The sequence below is a fragment of the Pseudophryne corroboree genome, chromosome 3, assembly GCF_028390025.1.
Source record: "Pseudophryne corroboree isolate aPseCor3 chromosome 3, aPseCor3.hap2, whole genome shotgun sequence".
Taxonomy (NCBI): domain Eukaryota; kingdom Metazoa; phylum Chordata; class Amphibia; order Anura; family Myobatrachidae; genus Pseudophryne; species Pseudophryne corroboree.
The window spans coordinates 326521882-326541384 of record NC_086446.1 but is presented as its reverse complement, the minus strand read 5'-3'; the positions used below and the strand labels follow the sequence as shown (position 1 = coordinate 326541384).

The 19503-nt window shown below is 44.3% G+C and overlaps 1 protein-coding gene across 5 annotated transcripts in view; it reads right to left on the bottom strand.

Moving 5' to 3' along the window:
• Window positions 1-19503, bottom strand: part of GDAP1L1 (ganglioside induced differentiation associated protein 1 like 1) — a 349133-nt gene that overhangs the window by 207286 nt on the left and 122344 nt on the right. The window lies entirely within an intron of this gene.

Sequence of the window (19503 nt, the reverse complement as noted above, 5' to 3'; positions counted from 1 at the left end):
ATGCCAGAGTGCAAATATCCCTCTGTGCATCTCGCATATATAGAAATGCATCCTTTAAATGCTCTATAGTCAATAATATATTGTCCCTGTCCAGGGTATCAATATTTTCAGTCAGGGAATCCGACCAAGCCACCCCAGCACTGCACATCCAGGCTGAGGCGATTGCTGGTCGCAGTATAATACCAGTATGTGTGTATATACTTTTTAGGATATTTTCCAGCTTCCTATCAGCTGGTTCCTTGAGGGCGGCCGTATCTGGGGACGGTAACGCCACTTGTTTTGATAAGCGTGTGAGCGCCTTATCTACGCTAGGGGGTGTTTCCCAACGCGCCCTAACCTCTGGCGGGAAAGGGTATAATGCCAATAACTTTTTAGAAATTAGCAGTTCTTTATCGGGGGAAACCCACGCTTCATCACACACCTCATTTAATTCATCTGATTCGGGAAAAACTACGGGTAGTTTTTTCACACCCCACATAATACCCTTTTTTGTGGTACTTGTAGTATCAGAAATGTTCAAAACCTCCTTCATTGCCGTGATCATGTAACGTGTGGCCCTACTGGAAAATACGTTTGTTTCCTCACCGTCGACACTGGAGTCAGTGTCCGTGTCTGGATCTGTGTCGACCACCTGAGGTAACGGGCGCTTTAGAGCCCCTGACGGTGTTTGAGACGCCTGTACAGGTATTAACTGATTTGCCGGCTGTCTCATGTCGTCAACAGTCTTTTGTAAAGTGCTGACACTATCACGTAATTCTTTCCATAAGACCATCCAGTCAGGTGTCGACTCCCTAGGGGGTGACATCACTAACACAGGCAATTGCTCCGCCTCCACACCATTTTCCTCCTCATACATGTCGACACAACGTACCGACACACAGCACACACACAGGGAATGCTCTGATAGAGGACAGGACCCCACTAGCCCTTTGGGGAGACAGAGGGAGAGTTTGCCAGCACACACCAGAGCGCTATATACATATACAGGGATAACCTTATATAAGCGTTTTTCCCTAATATAGCTGCTGTATATATTTATATGCCAATTTAGTGCCCCCCCTCTCTTGTTTTACCCTGTTTCTGTAGTGCAGGACTGCAGGGGAGAGTCAGGGAGCCTTCCTCCAACGGAGCTGTGAGGAAAAAATGGCGCCAGTGTGCTGAGGAGATAGGCTCCGCCCCTTTTTCGGCGGCCTTTCTCCCGCTTTTTTATGTAAAAATAGGCAGGGGTTAAATACATCCATATAGCCCAGGAGCTATATGTGATGTATTTTTTTGCCAAAAAAGGTGTTTTTATTGCGTCTCAGGGCGCCCCCCCCAGCGCCCTGCACCCTCAGTGACCGGAGTGTGAAGTGTGCTGAGAGCAATGGCGCACAGCTGCAGTGCTGTGCGCTACCTTATTGAAGACAGGGCGTCTTCTGCCGCCGATTTTCGGGACCTCTTCCGTCTTCTGGCTCTGTAAGGGGGACGGCGGCGCGGCTCTGGGACCCATCCATGGCTGGGCCTGTGATCGTCCCTCTGGAGCTAATGGTGTCCAGTAGCCTAAGAAGCCCAATCCACTCTGCATGCAGGTGAGTTCGCTTCTTCTCCCCTTAGTCCCTCGGTGCAGTGAGCCTGTTGCCAGCAGGTCTCACTGAAAATAAAAAACCTACTTTAAACTTTTACACTAAGCAGCTCAGGAGAGCCCCTTAGCCTGCACCCGTCTCGTTCGGGCACAAAAATCTAACTGAGGCTTGGAGGAGGGTCATAGGGGGAGGAGCCAGTGCACACCAGGTAGTCCTAAAGCTTTTTACTTTTGTGCCCAGTCTCCTGCGGAGCCGCTATTCCCCATGGTCCTTTCGGAGTCCCCAGCATCCACTAGGACGTTAGAGAAATTCATTGATTTTTTTGTTTTATTAACTTAATATAGTTCATAACACAATACATACACCAGCGCTTGGTTTTCTGTCCTAGGGCTGTTATCTTTACCAATGTAAAATAACAATCATTTACCATATTACTAGTTATCATGCCTGAAGTTGAAGGTCACCCCATCTCTGTCCCCTATATTCCTCCCAACTTCCTCTCATCTCTGCCCCCCTCCCCATCTCCTTGCTTCTCATTTCTGCCCCTCATCCTCTTCATCTCCCTGTATCTTATGCCTGTTCACCTCACCTCCTCTTTTGCATGTCTCTCATCCCCTGATCTCTGCCTTCCCCTTTTCTCGTCTCACCCACCTCACCCGTCTCACTGTCTTTTATTTCTGACCCTCACCCCTGTCTCCCATTTACCCCCCTTACCTCCCAATCTTTCATTTGTGTCATCCTCAACCCCTTATCTTACTATCATCTCTGTCTCCCACGCCCCACCCATTTCCCACTCATCTCTCTCCCCCTCTCCTGTCGATCTCCAACTCTCTAATCTCTGACCCTTTTGTCAGTCTCTGCCTACAATCATACTACTCACAAACCAGTAGCAGCAGAGGTGTAGCAAGGTTTCATGGTGCCTGGAGCAAGGTATGTTTCGGCGCCCCCCTCCCCTGTTCTGAATTGGGGGGCGTGGCCACCAGGGCTGGTTCTAGACCTTGTGGCATCCAGGGCAAAAGTTTCCTTTGGCGCCCCCCTCCCTCCACAGGTCAAACACAGTGCGCGCCGAGGGCGCGCAGCAAAATATAGGAGTGTGGCCACAGTTATGCCTCCTGTAGTTGTGTCCCCTGTAGATTTGCCCCCAGTAGTTTTGCCCCCAGTAGATGTGCCCCCTGTAGCTGTGCCCCCAGTAGGTGTGCCTCCTGTAGCTGTGCCCAGAGTAATTGTGCACCCTGGTTTGTGCCCCCTGTAGCTGTGCCCCCAGTAGTTGTGCCCCTTGTAAATTTGCCCCCAGTAGATGTGCCCACTGTAGCTGTGCCTGGAGTAGTTGTGACCCCAGTAGATGTGCCCCCTGTAGCTGTGCCCGGAGTAGTTGTGCCTCCTGTAGCCGCGTCTCCGCCCGTCTGACGTCAGTGCGTGTGACGCGTGATGTCACACGCAAGTCACAGAGTAGAGGGGAGGAGGTAGGGGAGGGAGAGATTTGATGCCGCTTGGGCTTCCACCTGTCAGTGACTGACAGCTGTGGCTGCGGGCTGCTTGCGGCCAGGCGGAGGTTCCGGCGGAGTCGAGCTGCGGCGCCCTGCACTGTCTTGGGCGCCTGGAGCTCAAGCTCCACCGGAGCCGCCCTCCCAACGCCCCTGAGTAGCAGTCACCTTAAGTCAATAATATAATTAAGTTACAGTGACTGTCATGTGCCTCATTTTTGGGTTACACACATTTCAGAATGTACACAAATGATTGCAATCACTTGTCATATCGAAGAGTGTGTGATTACAGTTAGTTGAGAAGATATTTTCAATATATTTTTTATTAAGGCTCAATGTGATACAGAATGGAGATACATGAGGCATATAAGACAAATAAGGTAATACAGAGCAAATAACACAGTATTCCACAAAAAGACCAGAAGTAACTGGCCATGACTATAACTGGCCTTGACTATAGAGCAATAAAAAAATGTGGAAAACTTTTATAAAACACAAAGAGAACAAGCATGGACATAATTATGTGACCTTGTGAAGTGGAGTATAAGCCATGCAAAGAGAAAAGATATAATAAAAGAGAATACTCCAATCCATGGTTTTAGTAAAGCCTTCTGGCCCATCGCAACCAGGAATAAGAGCAACTTCTTTTCTACCTTGGGAACATCAGGCTGGTCTGCTAAGTGTTCAAAAAGTGCCCAGGATGCAGTGCAATGGAAGGGTATACCCAAAATCGTAGTACCATAATGAGTTAGTTCCTTCCAGACAGGGTGAATGTATTGGCACTCACAAACGCAGTACATGATGTCTGCTTCTACAGCCAGACTTTTAGAGCATTCTGCAGTATCCAAGAGACCCATTATGTGAAATTTTTTGGGGGATAGGTATGCCATATGTAGAAGTTTATAGGTCATCTCTTGATATGTACTGCAGGGAATGAGTTTTAGGTTAGTCTGGAAAGTAGTGAGTAGTACAGCGGGAGAGAGGGAAGGTATTTGAGAAAACCATTTACCCATTTCTGGGAGATCAACTTCCGGATTAAGTTCTGCATAAATTTGCATACGAATAGTGGAGATGGAAGATGAGTTAGTGTAAGTGTGTCAAATTAATTTAAAAAATCTTGGGGGACTAGTCTGGGGAAGAACAGACTTTAGATAATGGTCAGCCTGAAAATATGAAAACCTATGTTAAGGGCTAAGGCTATACTTTTCCTTGGCTTCACTAAAGGTAAACAGGACCTTACAGGTGCTTAGCAAAACACGGAGAGTACGAATACCAGAAGTGTGCTAAGTTGTGAAAGGAGAAAAGGCATTCCCATTCTGGAAGTCTAAATTGCCTACTATAGGGAGTAACAGAGAACAAGAGTACTGAAAGTTGAGAGACTATCTAGACAATTTCCAAGCCTGAATGGTCGAGGACAGCAAAATATTATCAAACTGAGGCAACTGTAGAGTAAAAGGGCAGACGTATAATATATAACTGAGGGAGCGAGAGCACAGAGTTGAGATTCCAATGCTACATCTGTATAGAGGGTTCATTTGGGAAGCTAGCCATTTTAATCAAATGATAGTGCCCACGTGCATTAAGGGGTACATTTTGCCATAGACTAAGCTCAAAGAACTGGCTGAATAATATAAGCATAAAGATGGAACAGGTGGGACAGGAATGCAATTCCTAAATAAGTGATATGAGTATGTGCCCACTGAAAGGGAAAATAATCATTCCAGCCTGATCTCTCCCGCCGGAATTTAGCAAAAGCATCCGGCAAAAGAAGAAAGCCAATGTATAGAAGTAGTTAATAAATGAATGGAAAGTCTTGGATTGAATGTAAAAAGTAGCAGGTCAGCCACAAAAGCTATGACACAAAGCTCCGGATCCCCTATTTTTATGGCTTCGTAGTCACGTGTAAGTAGACATTTTCAATAAGTAATTGGTGTTAGAGATTCCATCCATGGATAATCAACAAGGAGAGTACAGAGAACAAAAAAATCACAATAGTTTGATACCATATGCAATTTTTACTTTATTAACCTTTACTTTCTGAAGAATTTGTCAGCTGTTGCTAATTTCCTCTTGTGTAAAATTATTAATACTATTTTAAGCAGTCCCATAATCCATAGAGGTCAGAGATACTTGCAGTGCCGTTTTGAATAAGATAATATATCACATAGGTTCAACAGGACATCTACAGTACATAGCAGAAGCAGATGGGCAACTACTGCCAGCTCAGAAGTCTGCTAAGACTATTACTGCTGCTAATCCTTAATGGAAAAATGATGTGCTGTAACAGGGCACTGCTCTCAGCTGAGCAATCTCTGCCAAATTGATTGGGTGCCTGGAAAATCGAAACCAAGTCTTAAAAATGTGACAGACGCAAGATGGACAGGGGTAAATTTACAAGATACCTAGTACACTCTACTGATAATAGGCACGTTCCACCAGATGCTTTGGTTTTGGTGTAATCCTAAAGTTCTTTCTTTTTGTCAAGCAGTATTTACCTGCATAACTGAACTGAGGAAGCTATTCAGAGTTGTTAGCAAACCAAAAAAGTTAGCAATTGGGCAAAACCATATGCACTGCAGATGTAGCACATGCACACAGAGTTAGATTTGGGTGGGGTGTGTTCAAACTGAAATCTAAATTGCAGTCTAAAAATAAAGGAGCCAGTTTTTATCCTGCACAGAAACACTATAACCCACCCAAATCTAACTCTCTGCACGTTACATCTGCCCCATCTGCAGTGCAACATGGTTTTGTCCAATTGTTTTTAGTTTGCTAACAACTTTTAATAACCCCCTTAGTGTATTTGTTGGTTCTAGCTCAAAAAAATTAAATAAAATAGATATTTGTTTATGGTTAGTAGGGGTCAATAGATGATTTGGAATTGAAGTCTGTAGTAAAATTCCATATCACAGGAAATGGTGAGAACACCCTCCATTGCAATTAAATATTTTTTTTTATTTGATTTACCTCCAGGGTTTCAGTTTGCCTAAAACATTTGGAATACACGTAAAAAAACACCCTGATCAGACATAATCTAGGGGCAGAACTATAATGCACAGGATGCAACAGTGATGGAGCTCAGAGGCGAGGGAAACATGGCAATGCTCCATTATGCAAGCCCCAGGTCTTCTCAGGGATCCGGATTCCAGGTTGCTCATACATCCATTATGCAAGCCCAAGGTCTTCTTGGGGATCTGGACTATAGGTTGACAATGTCTAGGTCGACTCCATATGGTCTACATGGACAAAAGGCTGACCTATGAAAGGTCGACATGGACAAAACATCGACAGGTTCAAAAGGTCGACATGGCAATGGTCGGCACACATATGGTCACACGTGGTTATTTTTTTATGTTTTTGGACTTTTCCCATCCTTGCCTATCCATGTCACAAATCATAGCCTTTAGTAACCTTTTGTTAAGCGTTTCTACAAATGGTGGTCCCAGGTGGAAAAACTATCCCGACTAATCCCCAAAAAGTGTTGACCATTTTTGTGTCAACCAATACCATGTTGACCTTTTGTCAATGTGGACCTAATGCATGTCGACCATATGTGGTCAACCTAATGACTGTCAACATAGACATTGTAGATCTTGTATACCACATCCGTCTTCGAGTATGAGCATGAGCAGAAGTGAGCAGGTTTAGGCTGCACTGCTATTTTCAAATGGAACAGGAAAATATAAAAGAACCCTAAAGTCGCCCAGTGTCCCCACTGATGAATAGTGTCAACCCACACTATAAAGACATATGGATAAAAAACAAAGTGACTTAGTTTTTTTATCCATAGGCACTTCTTAGCTAACCCCCACAGCTGTCTTCTCTGTTCTCAGCTATCCCCCACAGCCCTCTTTTCTGTTCTCAGCTATCCCCCACAGCCATCTTTTCTGTTCTCAGCTATCCCCCACAGCCATCTTTTCTGTTCTTAGCTATCCCCCACAGCTGTCTTTTCTGTTCTCAGCTATCTCACACAGCTGTCTTCTCTGTTCTCAGCTATCCCCCACAGCCGTCTTTTCTGTTCTCAGCTATCCCCCACAGCTGTCTTTTCTGTTCTCAGCTATCTCACACAGCTGTCTTCTCTGTTCTCAGCTATCCCCCACAGCCGTCTTTTCTGTTCTTAGCTATCCCCCACAGTCCTATTTTCTATTCTCAGCTATCCCCCACAGCTGTCTTCTCTGTTCTTAGCTATCCCCCACAGCTGTTCTCTGCTGCCAGCTATCCCTCACAGCCGTTTTCTCTGTTCTCAGCTATCCCCCACAGCCGTCTTTTCTGTTCCCAGCTATCCCCCACAGCCATCTTTTCTGTTCTCAGCTATCCCACACAGCCGTCTTATCTGTTCTCAGCTATCCCCAACAGCCATCTTTTCTGTTCTCCGCTATGCCCCACAGCCGTGTTTTCTGTTCTCAGCTATCCCCCACAGCCCTATTTTGTATTCTTAGCTATCCCCCACAGCGGTCTTCTCTGTCCTTAGCTATCCCCCACAGTCCTATTTTCTATTCTCAGCTATCCCCCACAGCTGTCTTCTCTGTTCTTAGCTATTCCCCACAGCTCTATTTTCTATTCTCAGCTAACCCCCACAGCTGTCTTCTCTGTTCTTAGCTATCCCCCACAGCCGTCTTTTCTGTTCTCAGCTATCCCCCACACTCCTATTTTCTGTTCTCAGCTAACCCACACAGACCTATTTTTTGTTCTCAACTACCCCCCCCCCCCCCCACAGCCCTCTTTTCTGTGCCCAGCTAGCCAACACAGCCCTCTTTTCTGTTCTCAGCTATCCCCCACAGCCCTAACAGTCACCTGAAAATATAAAAAAAATACATGCAGAGACAGGGGCTCCGAAAAATAGCCTGTCCCTGTGATGGATCGTCTTAGCAATCACTTCACTCCTCTATCGGGAACCCACAGTGCTACTGTGCAAGTGTGGTCTACTGACCATAGGCATGTGGCGACCACTGTGGTGGGAACGCTCTCCCAGTTACTTTTTCTGGAATGCAGCCCATAGCCTACAGCATCTTCAGATGCCATCAGTATCCCAGGCCACACTCCAAAATGCATCGCATTCGAGAATTTGGTAAACCGGACAGATTCGCATTCCATATGGGGATGCACTTGCTTTCGGAGGAGGAGCTGCGACCCCTCTTTCATACATTGTGTTGATACTTAATATCTGCATGTATGTTGCAAATACTGAATGATAAATGAGCCCCTTATTCACAAGTCTGAGGCTACTGCACTATACTTATAAATAAGAATACATAAAAATGTACTTCTTAAGGGTACTGTAATTTCCTCATGGACGTAAAATTGGCCAAATATGTAATTATGTCACCCTTATTTGTCTTAATTTTCTCTTTATAGTTCAATATTTTTATTGCCATGACTATATGTCAAATTGATTCCATGATGTGTCATTCTTATGGAACGTCAGGATTCTGAGCCTGTGATGCACAGCTGGCAGACACTGTGCTGAGGTAAGCTGAATATGAGATACTGGTTTTCCACTAAGTAACAGCAGGTAATGAGGTAGCTAGTGATCATCTGCCTGATTTAGAAACACGACATGCCAGTCAGACATTTTGGCATGACACCTTGTGTAACTGGAAGTTAGGCCTCAGTTTATCGGAGCACTCGAAGTATTAACATGTAGATGAACCAGACTATGTACTAAGCATAAAAAGGATATCTGCGTAAAAACAGCAAAGACGTACATTTAATCCCCTTGACATGGTGGAACTTCAGCTTACTTACTGTGGGGGACACCTTGCTTGCATCACCTACACACAGTGAAGGCAGCCATTTTGTGAGCTGAGAACCAATATTTCAGATAATGCGAATTTACAATGTCCATCCTATTGTGAAATGGACGCAATTTGTCCAAATCTGTCTTTCCGTGAAATAGGGCATTCTGGAGCATGAACTAGGCGATGGAAAAGTGATCGCACATAAGCACCCTGACTCAGGGGAGTGTTGTGGGTGGGAATTCTGTTTCTGACATATCTCTGGTATCTAATATGGGGCTGGTGTAAGTGCCCAAACCCCCGGAATAACTGAACAAATACTTGCCTTAGGATAAAGCAGGCTTTTGTGGCTACCCACAACTACAAATATTTTGCATGAGACTCAGAATCACCACCTTAGTGTTACAAATGCCAGTGCTAAGGTTGACACTAGAACTAGTTAGGGAAGGTGGTACATACTGTTCTGCACAATGGTAAAGGTGGCATCATTTGGTAATCTGAGAACAAGCGCTGTGAAGCCAAAACAGCTCTTCACTGAGCAACTATCTATCTATAGAGACTAGGCACTCATCAAATGATGTATCAAAAACAGATTTACCACCTAGCAGAACACTGTTGCAGTAAACGCCAATATGTGGTCATACTAGTCAGACATTTCAGTCCCCTTACTGATCGTTTTCAAGATCACATCATCCATGATCACCAGCCAGTTTATGAGTACCTTACCAGAACTTACCTTTATAGGACACATATTAATATCTATCATATTTACCTGTGTTCTCACATGTTCGTGTTTGATCTGATGATATTTCGGCAAGTAGTGGGGTGAGCTCCCATCCACTGTGCTGCTACTTTCCATCCACGAGAAAGTCTTGCATATGTTACAGTTTCACCTTGGAGTGCACACACATACAGTACTATACAGATGTGTCTTCATACATCTTGTGCCATGCACTGGGAGATGCCTGGTGTAAGTGAGCTGACAGGTTCCATACAACTCTGTTAGCATCGGACGTCTTTTTTTGCCGAAAATGCGTCATATACGCATCGCTTTTTTAGGAAAACACTGTAGTGTAGCATTTCATATGCAGATACAGCCACGAAAATGCGTCTTATACACATCCCTTTTTTAGGAAAAACACTAGTGTAGCATTTCGTATGCAGATACAGCCACGAAAATGCATCTTATAAGAATCACTTTTTTAGGAAAACACTGTAGTGTAGCATTTCGTATGCAGATACAGCCACGAAAATGCGTCTTATAAGCATCACTTTTTTAGGAAAACACTGTAGTGTAGCATTTCGTATGCAGATACAGCCACGAAAATGCGTCTTATAAGCATCACTTTTTTAGGAAAACACTGTAGTGTAGCATTTCGTATGCAGATACAGCCATGAAAATGTATCTTATAAGCATCACTTTTTTAGGAAAACACTGTAGTGTAGCATTTCGTATGCAGATATAGCCACGGTCGCACACAGAATATAGGCATGCCCGATATCATTTTACTCAGCAAAATCTGCTTGTGTGTCCTATTTGCAGCATTTTGCAAATAAGACACATTTTAATGAAATACGTCGCACGAAAAGATGCTCAGTGCTACCAAATCACGTCACGGCATAGTGTGACTAGAAGGGCTGTTTAACGTGTAGTGAGGCAAGATGTGAGTGGACACATCAGTACATCAACAGCTAATCACCAGGCAATCACATCCAGGACATCAGCCATCATCAGTGCTTCCATTCCACAAGTGCAGCTACAGATGTAGCCACGCTCATCATGGCAGGGAAGCGGCCGCATGTGCACTCCTGGCGCGGCTTGGTGTGGCCAAGCCTGGAAGCACCAACCTTCATCTTTTGCCGCTACATATACTTTCAATGGGGCCCAGGCACGACTCACACTGGGTCCACAAAGAGGCAGGGTCTGGATAGTACATATAATATAAAAATACATCAAACCATGAAAAATAAAAAATATCACCCCAAAGACTAGAATGGGTCTGATTCGGATTTGTACACATACCAGTAGCATTTATATATATATATATATATATATATATATATATATATATATATGAAAAATAAAGTCGCGCATTAAAACAATATAGTCTTTGAGATATATTAGTCCAAATGTATTATTGCAGCAGTCCTCCTTCAGGAGTAAACCTGTACTCCTCAGCACATGTGAAAAAGAAAACATATATATATATATATATATAGAGAGAGAGAGAGAGAGAGAGATAGATGTGTGTGTGTGTACAGTGTATCCGGAAAGTATTCACAGTGCTTCACTTTTTCTACATTTTGTTATGTTTCAGCCTTATTCCAAAATGGAATAAATCCTTTTTTTCCCTCAAAGTTCTACACACAATACCCCATAATGACAATGTGAATTTTTTTTTTTTAGATTTTCATACATTTATTAAAAATAAAAAACTAAGAAATCACATGCAATACAAATATATGAAAAAAAACTTATAGGCGCAATACTGAGGACAAGCTGCCCACTGTCACAGAGAAAAAGTCACCCAACTTTTCACAATAGGACATATACATACAAGACTGTGACAATGATGGCGCTAGACCAATGTTCCATCTGTGCATAAGTATTCACAGTCTTTGCTCAATACTTTGTTGATGCACCTTTGGCGGCAATTACAGCATCAAGTCTTTTTGAATAAGATGCCACAAGCTTGGCACACCTATCTTTGGGCAGTTTCGCCCATTCCTTTTTGCAGCACCTCTCAAGCGCCATCAGGTTGGATGAGAAGCGTCGGTGCACAGCCATTTTCAGATCTCTCCAGAGATGATCAATCGGATTCAAGTCTGGGCTCACAGAGTTGTCCTGAAGCCACTCCTTTGATATCTTGGCTGTGTGCTTAGGGTCATTGTCCTGCTGAAAGATGAACCGTCGCCCCAGTCTGAGGTCAAGAGTGTTCTGGAGCAGGTTTTCATTCAGTATTTCTCTGTATATTGCTGCATTCATCTTTCCCTCTATCCTGACTAGTCTCCCAGTTCCTGCCGCTGAAAAACATCCCCACAGCATGATGCTGCCACCACCATGTTTCACTGTAGGGATGGTATTGGCCTGGTGATGAGTGGTGCCTGGTTTCCTTCAAACATGACGCCTGGCATTCATGCCAGAGAGTTCAATCTTTGTCTCATAAAACCTGAGAATTTTGTTTCTCATGGTCTGAGAGTCCTTCAGGTGCATTTTGGCAAATTACAGGTGGGCTGCCATGTGCTTTTTTTTTACTGAAATATTTTTATTAGAGAAAGTTTTCATTACAGATAATACAGGTCAATATAAGTATATATAAAGACAATATTGCATCAACAACAGATCTGTAATCATAAATAAACAAACAAACGATAAAAAGGCATAATAGAACATACATAGGGAAAAGAAAAAGAAAAAAGGGAGAAGTGATGCCAAATACAGACTCAAGAGACCTAGGGGTAAATTTACTAAGGTCCCGATTTTGACCGAGATGCCGTTTTTTCATCAAAGTGTCATCTCGGTAATTTACTAAGCAATAATCACGGCAGTGATGAGGGCATTCGTATTTTTTTGGAAGTAGTTGTAAAAAAATACGAATGAATACACCATCGGTCAAAATACGCCAGCAAATTAGTAGAACTCGGTAATTTACTAAAAAGTGCAAATCTCCAAAGAGGAAAATACTGCCGTGAAGAATTACAAATCGCAAAAAAGTGCTAAAAAAAAGCAGACCTGCTTTTTATATTCGTGATTGCATAGGCATGCAGGGATCCATGAGATCCGTGCATGTCTATCAGTGGGAAGGGGTGGTAAAGTGTTTTTTTTCCAAAAAAAAAAATTGCGTGGGGTCCCCCCTCCTAAGCATAACCAGCCTCGGGCTCTTTGAGCCGATCCTGGTTGCAGAAATATGGGGGGAAAATTGACAGGGGTTCCCCCATATTTAAGCAACCAGCATCGGGCTCTGCGCCTGGTCCTGGTTCCAAAAATACGGGGGACAAAAAGAGTAGGGGTCCCCCGTATTTTTAAAACCAGCACCGGGCTCCACTAGCTGGACAGATAATGCCACAGCCGGGGGTCACTTTTATATAGTGCCCTGCGGCCGTGGCATCAAAAATCCAACTAGTCACCCCATGCCGGGGTACCCTGGGGGAGTGGGGACCCCTTCAATCAAGGGGTCCCCCCCCCAGCCACCCAAGGGCCAGGGGTGAAGCCCGAGGCTGTCCCCCCCCATCCAATGGGCTGCGGATGGGGGGGCTGATAGCCTTTGTTGTAAATGAAAAGATATTGTTTTTAGTAGCAGTACTACAAGTCCCAGCAAGCCTCCCCCGCATGCTGGTACTTGGAGAACCACAAGTACCAGCATGCGGCGGAAAAACGGGCCCGCTGGTACCTGTAGTACTATTACTAAAAAAATACCCAAATAAACACAAGACACACACACCTTGAAAGTAAAGATTTATTACATACATGCACACAAACATACATACATACTTACCTTATGTTCACACGCAGGTCGGTCCTCTTGTCCAGTAGAATCCATGGGGTACCTGTAGAAAAAATTATACTCACAAAATCCAGTGTAGATCGGTCCTCTTCAAATCCATTTGTAATCCAGGTACTTGATTAAAATAAAAAAACGGACACACGAGCCACGAACTGAAAGGGGCCCCATGTTTTCACATGGGACTCCTTTCCCCGAATGCCAGAAACCCACTCTGACTTCTGTCTAAGTGGGTTTCTTCAGCCAATCAGGGAGCGCCACGTTGTAGCACTCTCCTGATCGGCTGTGTGCTCCTGTACTGAGTGACAGGCGGCACACGGCAGTGTTACAATGTAGCGCCTATGCGCTCCATTGTAACCAATGGTGGGAACTTTCTGCCCTGCGGTTGACCTAAAGTGACGTCACCGCTGAGCAGAAAGTTCCCACCATTGGTTACAATGGAGCACATAGGCGCTACATTGTAACACTGCCGTGTGCCGCCTGTCATTCAGGACAGGAGCACACAGCCGATCAGGAGAGTGCTACAACGTGGCGCTCCCTGATTGGCTGAAGAAACCCACTTAGACAGAAGTCAGAGTGGGTTTCTGGCATTCGGGGAAAGGAGTCCCATGTGAAAACATGGGGCCCCTTTCAGTTCGTGGCTCGGGTATCCGTTTTGTTATTTTATTCAAGTACCTGGATTACAAATGGATTTGAAGAGGACCGATCTACACTGGATTTTGTGAGTATAATTTTTTCTACAGGTACCCCATGGATTATACTGGACAAGAGGACCGACCTGCGTGTGAACATAAGGTAAGTATGTATGTATGTTTGTGTGCATGTATGTAATAAATCTTTACTTTCAAGGTGTGTGTGTCTTGTGTTTATTTGGGTATTTTTTTAGTAATAGTACTACAGGTACCAGCGGGCCCGTTTTTCCGCCGCATGCTGGTACTTGTGGTTCTCCAAGTACCAGCATGCGGGGGAGGCTTGCTGGGACTTGTAGTACTGCTACTAAAAACAATATCTTTTCATTTACAACAAAGGCTATCAGCCCCCCCATCCGCAGCCCATTGGATGGGGGGGGACAGCCTCGGGCTTCACCCCTGGCCCTTGGGTGGCTGGGGGGGGGGACCCCTTGATTGAAGGGGTCCCCACTCCCCCAGGGTACCCCGGCCAGGGGTGACTAGTTGGATTTTTGATGCCACGGCCGCAGGGCACTATATAAAAGTGACCCCCGGCTGTGGCATTATCTGTCCAGCTAGTGGAGCCCGGTGCTGGTTTTAAAAATACGGGGGACCCCTACTCTTTTTGTCCCCCGTATTTTTGGAACCAGGACCAGGCGCAGAGCCCGATGCTGGTTGCTTAAATATGGGGGAACCCCTGTCATTTTTCCCCCCATATTTCTGCAACCAGGATCGGCTCAAAGAGCCAGAGGCTGGTTATGCTTAGGAGGGGGGACCCCACGCAATTTTTTTTTTAATTTTACACTGTTTAATTTAAAAAAAAAAAAAAAATGAACCCCAGCACGGATCACACAGATCCGGCCGAGATTCATTTTTAAAAAGTCGGCAGTGTTTTGCTGATCACTGCCGTAAAAATAGAAAAAAAAACACGAATGACATCGACATCGGAACAAAAGAAAAACCCGAATACGACAGCTTAGTAAATTAGTCGTAATCAATTCAAAAAGTTGCAGTTTTACACTTTCGATGTCATTCGTGATTGAACTTTGACCTTTTTCCGAAAATTACGAATGTTAGTAAATTTACCCCCCAGTATTTAGAGGCGGTGTACACATGGGCCCAAACTGTACATTTTAATATATCTATGGGATAGAATAGAGTAACAGAAGACACCTCCAAAACCTCATTGATCCTCAAAAACAAAAGACAAAGGGAGAAAAGGGGAAACCAGAAGGAGGAGCTAACCGTGGCCTTCAATCCACAACCTTCCGTGAAGTCACATTGAAGGTGTAATAGTTAGACCAGGATAGCCATTTATTCAAAGGAGATGTTGGAGCTAAAGAGTATTTAAAGCCCATAGTTTCCATTTCAAAATTGCGATGGGAGAAGCTATATTTTTGGACAAGTGTGGTGGATCTGGTCTTTTCCAGTATTGAGCTATAACAGCTCTGGTAGCTATAAGTATATGGCCTATAATATATGTATGTTCATTGGGTACAGAGGGAAGGAAATAATGTAAGAAGACGACCTCAGGGAGGGGCGGGAGTTACACATTTGTAACCTGCTCCATCAGGACGAAGACCTCTGTCCAGAGTAGCTTAACAATAGGGCATAGCCAAAATATATGAATTAATGTTCCCACCAACCCACACTGTCTCCATCAAAATTTAGACGTCTCAGGCCAGATACTGTGGAGTTTATCTGGTGTGTGATATAGGCCATGTATTAACTTAAACATAATTTCCGAATGATTTATACATCTGGACATTTTGAATACATTCAGAAAAACTTTATTATATTCATCGTCTGTTAAAAAGATATTGAGTTCTGATTCCCATCTAACTTGGATGTGGAGTTTGGGCTCATCATGTGGGGAAAGGAGAGTAGAATACCATTGTGATATACCACCTCTATGGCTTGGAGTAGAAAATGTTGATAACACATACGATGGAGGAGTGGGGAGAGATTGTGGATCAGATGCACTTGACACAATCCAATGCCTAATACGCAAATACTTATAAAAGTCCTTGGTCGATATTGAGTATTGGGTTTGTAGTTGTTGGAAAGTTTTAAGCCCTGAATTGTCGTACAAGTCTTTAATCAGTCGGATACCTAGGTCTTGCCAGTTCTGTAAGGAAAAATCAGGAAGTAATTTTGAAATTGCCAAAAGGGATAAATTTGAGGAAGGCAGAGGGAAATCACCCAGAGTAGTAGTCAACCTGACCCAGACTGTAAGGGAGTTAGAAACACTTTTCATTACTGTAGTGGAGGGAGGCTTTAATCCAAATCAAATCAGGCAGGGGGAAACCTTTACACATATGTCTTTCAATAGCCACCCAGGGTTTCATAGGGTCTGTTTGGAGCCAATCCTTCAATTGATCAAGTAAACACGCGTGTTGGTAAAGCTCAAGATTAGGGAAGGCAAGACCACCACTACCTTTCGATCGAAACAAGCGAGCTCTAGCCATTTTGGGCCTTTTACCCTTCCAAATAAAAGTAGACATAATAGAATAAAATTTATTAAGTAACTTAAGTGGGACCAGATAGGGAATGGCCCCAAATAAATAAATAATTTTAGGAAGGAGCATCATTTTAATCGAAGAGAGGCGCCCCATCCAAGAGACCTCATAGTTTGTCCATTGTTTAGTGAGATCTGTAAATTGAGCTAGGAGGGGAAGAAAGTTACAAGTTACTGCATGTTGATAATTTAAGGGGATTTTAATCCCGAGGTATTAAAGGGAGGAGTTTTGCCAAGAATAATTATAATGAGATTGTAGAGATTGGAGGAGAGAATTATCTATATCTAAAGCGAGCACTTCCGTTTTGGATGTGTTCAATTTATAATATGATATATTGAAATAGTCCTGAAGAATATTATGGATAGCTGGGAGAGAGGACTCAGGGTGCCATGTGCTTTTTAATAAAGAGTGGCTTCCGTCTGGCCACTCTACCATACAGGCCTTATTGGTGGATTGCTGCAGAGGTGGTTGTCCTTCTGGTAGGTTCTCCTCTCTCCAAAGAGGAATGCTGTAGCTCTGACAGAGTGACCATTGGGTTCTTGGTCACCTCCCTGACTAGGGCCCTTCTCCCCCGATCACTCAGTTTAGACGGCCGGCCAGCTCTAGGAAGAGTCCTGGTGGTTCCGAACTTCTTCCATTTATGGATGATGGAGGCCACTGTGCTCATTAGTACCTTCAAAGCAGCAGATATTTTTCTGTACTCTTCCCCAGATTTGTGCCTAGAGACAATCCTGTCTCGGAGGTCTACAGACAATTTCTTTGACTTCATGCTTGGTTTATGCTCAGACATGCACTGTCAAGTGTGGGATCTTATATAGACAGGTATGTGGCTTTCCAAATCATGTCCAATCAACTGAATTTACCACAGGTTGTCTCCAATTAAGCTGTAGGAATATCTCAAGGATGATCAGTGGAGCTCAATTTTAAGATTCATGGCAAAGGCTGTGAATACTTATGTACATGTGATTTCTTAGTTTTTTATTCTTAATAAATTTGCAAGAATCTCAAAAACACTTTTTTCACATTGTCATTATGGGGTATTGTGTTTAGAATTTTGAGGGAAAAAATGAATTTATTCCATTTTGGAATAAGGTTGTAACATAACAAAATGTGGAAAAAGTGAAGCGCTGTGAATACTTTCCGGATGCACTGTGTGTGTGTGTGTGTGTGTGTATATATATAGAAGAGCAGAATGCTACACAGCGATCGCAGTGTAAAGCCTTTTTGCGGAGTGCATTCGCGCACCCCGGGAGCCCACTGAGATGCTAGCAGCATCTCAGGGCTGTGATCACCTCTGCCTGATTGACAGGCAGAGGTGGTTGCGGGACGCGGTACGGACAACGCAGGCGTGTCTGGACCGTTGCAGGGGCGGGCCGCAGTGGCTGCATGCAGGAGCTGCGCAGGCAGGGAGCTACTCACCGGGTGTGAAAGCGCTCTTGCAACCTTGGGAGGGGGGGGAGGGCCTGACATGTGAGCGGACTAGCCCTGTGCTGGGCGTCCCCCTGCATGTCAGAGTAGCTGATCGTAGATGTGCTAAATTTAGCACATCTACGATCAGATCTGAATTACCCCCAGTCTCCAAATATGAACCCAGCATTCTGTACATAGTAAGTGCGACCATATTGTAAATGATTGTTCTCTAATACAAGCATGACCAATTTACACAACTAGATAAGAAAGATTCCCTCTACCTCAATTCTTTTTCACAATAATCACAGTATATAACTATGACATGTCTAAAGTTGATAATAAACATCTGAAAGTATATCACCTATGGACCTTAATTTGCTAAAAAAAAATAAGAATTTACTTACCGATAATTCTATTTCTCATAGTCCGTAGTGGATGCTGGGAACTCCGTAAGGACCATGGGGATTAGCGGCTCCGCAGGAGACTGGGCACAAAAGTAAAGCTTTAGGACTACCTGGTTTGCACTGGCTCCTCCCCCTATGACCCCCCTCCAAGCCTCAGTTAGGATACTGTGCCCGGACGAGCGTACACAATAAGGAAGGATTTTGAATCCCGGGTAAGACTCATACCAGCCACACCAATCACACCGTACAACCTGTGATCTGAACCCAGTTAACAGCATGATAATAGAGGAGCCTCTGAAAAGATGGCTCACAACAATAATAACCCGGTTTTTGTAACAATAACTATGTACAAGTATTGCAGACAATCCGCACTTGGGATGGGCGCCCAGCATCCACTACGGACTATGAGAAATAGAATTATCGGTAAGTAAATTCTTATTTTCTCTGACGTCCTAGTGGATGCTGGGAACTCCGTAAGGACCATGGGGATTATACCAAAGCTCCTAAACGGGCGGGAGAGTGCGGATGACTCTGCAGCACCGAATGAGAGAACTCCAGGTCCTCCTCAGCCAGGGTATCAAATTTGTAGAATTTAGCAAACGTGTTTGCCCCTGACCAAGTAGCTGCTCGGCAAAGTTGTAACGCCGAGACCCCTCGGGCAGCCGCCCAAGATGAGCCCACCTTCCTTGTGGAATGGGCTTTTACAGATTTTGGCTGTGGCAGGCCTGCCACAGAATGTGCAAGCTGAATTGTACTACAAATCCAACGAGCAATAGTCTGCTTAGAAGCAGGAGCACCCAGCTTGTTGGGTGCATACAGGATAACAGCGAGTCAGATTTCCTGACTCCAGCCGTCCTGGAAACATATATTTTCAAGGCCCTGACTACGTCCAACAACTTGGAGTCCTCCAAGTCACTAGTAGCCGTAGGTACCAAAATAGGTTGGTTCAGATGAAACACTGAAACCACCTTAGGGAGAAAATGAGGACGAGTCCCCAATTCCGCCCTGTCTGAATGGAAGATCAGATAAGGGCTTTTACAGGATAAAGCCCCCAATTCTGACACGTGCCTGGCCGAGGCCAGGGCCAACAACATGACCACTTTCCATGTGAGATATTTTAACTCCACAGATTCAAGTGGTTCAAAACAATGTGACTTTAGGAACCCCAAAACTACATTGAGATCCCAAAGTGCCACTGGAGGCACCAAAAGAGGCTGTA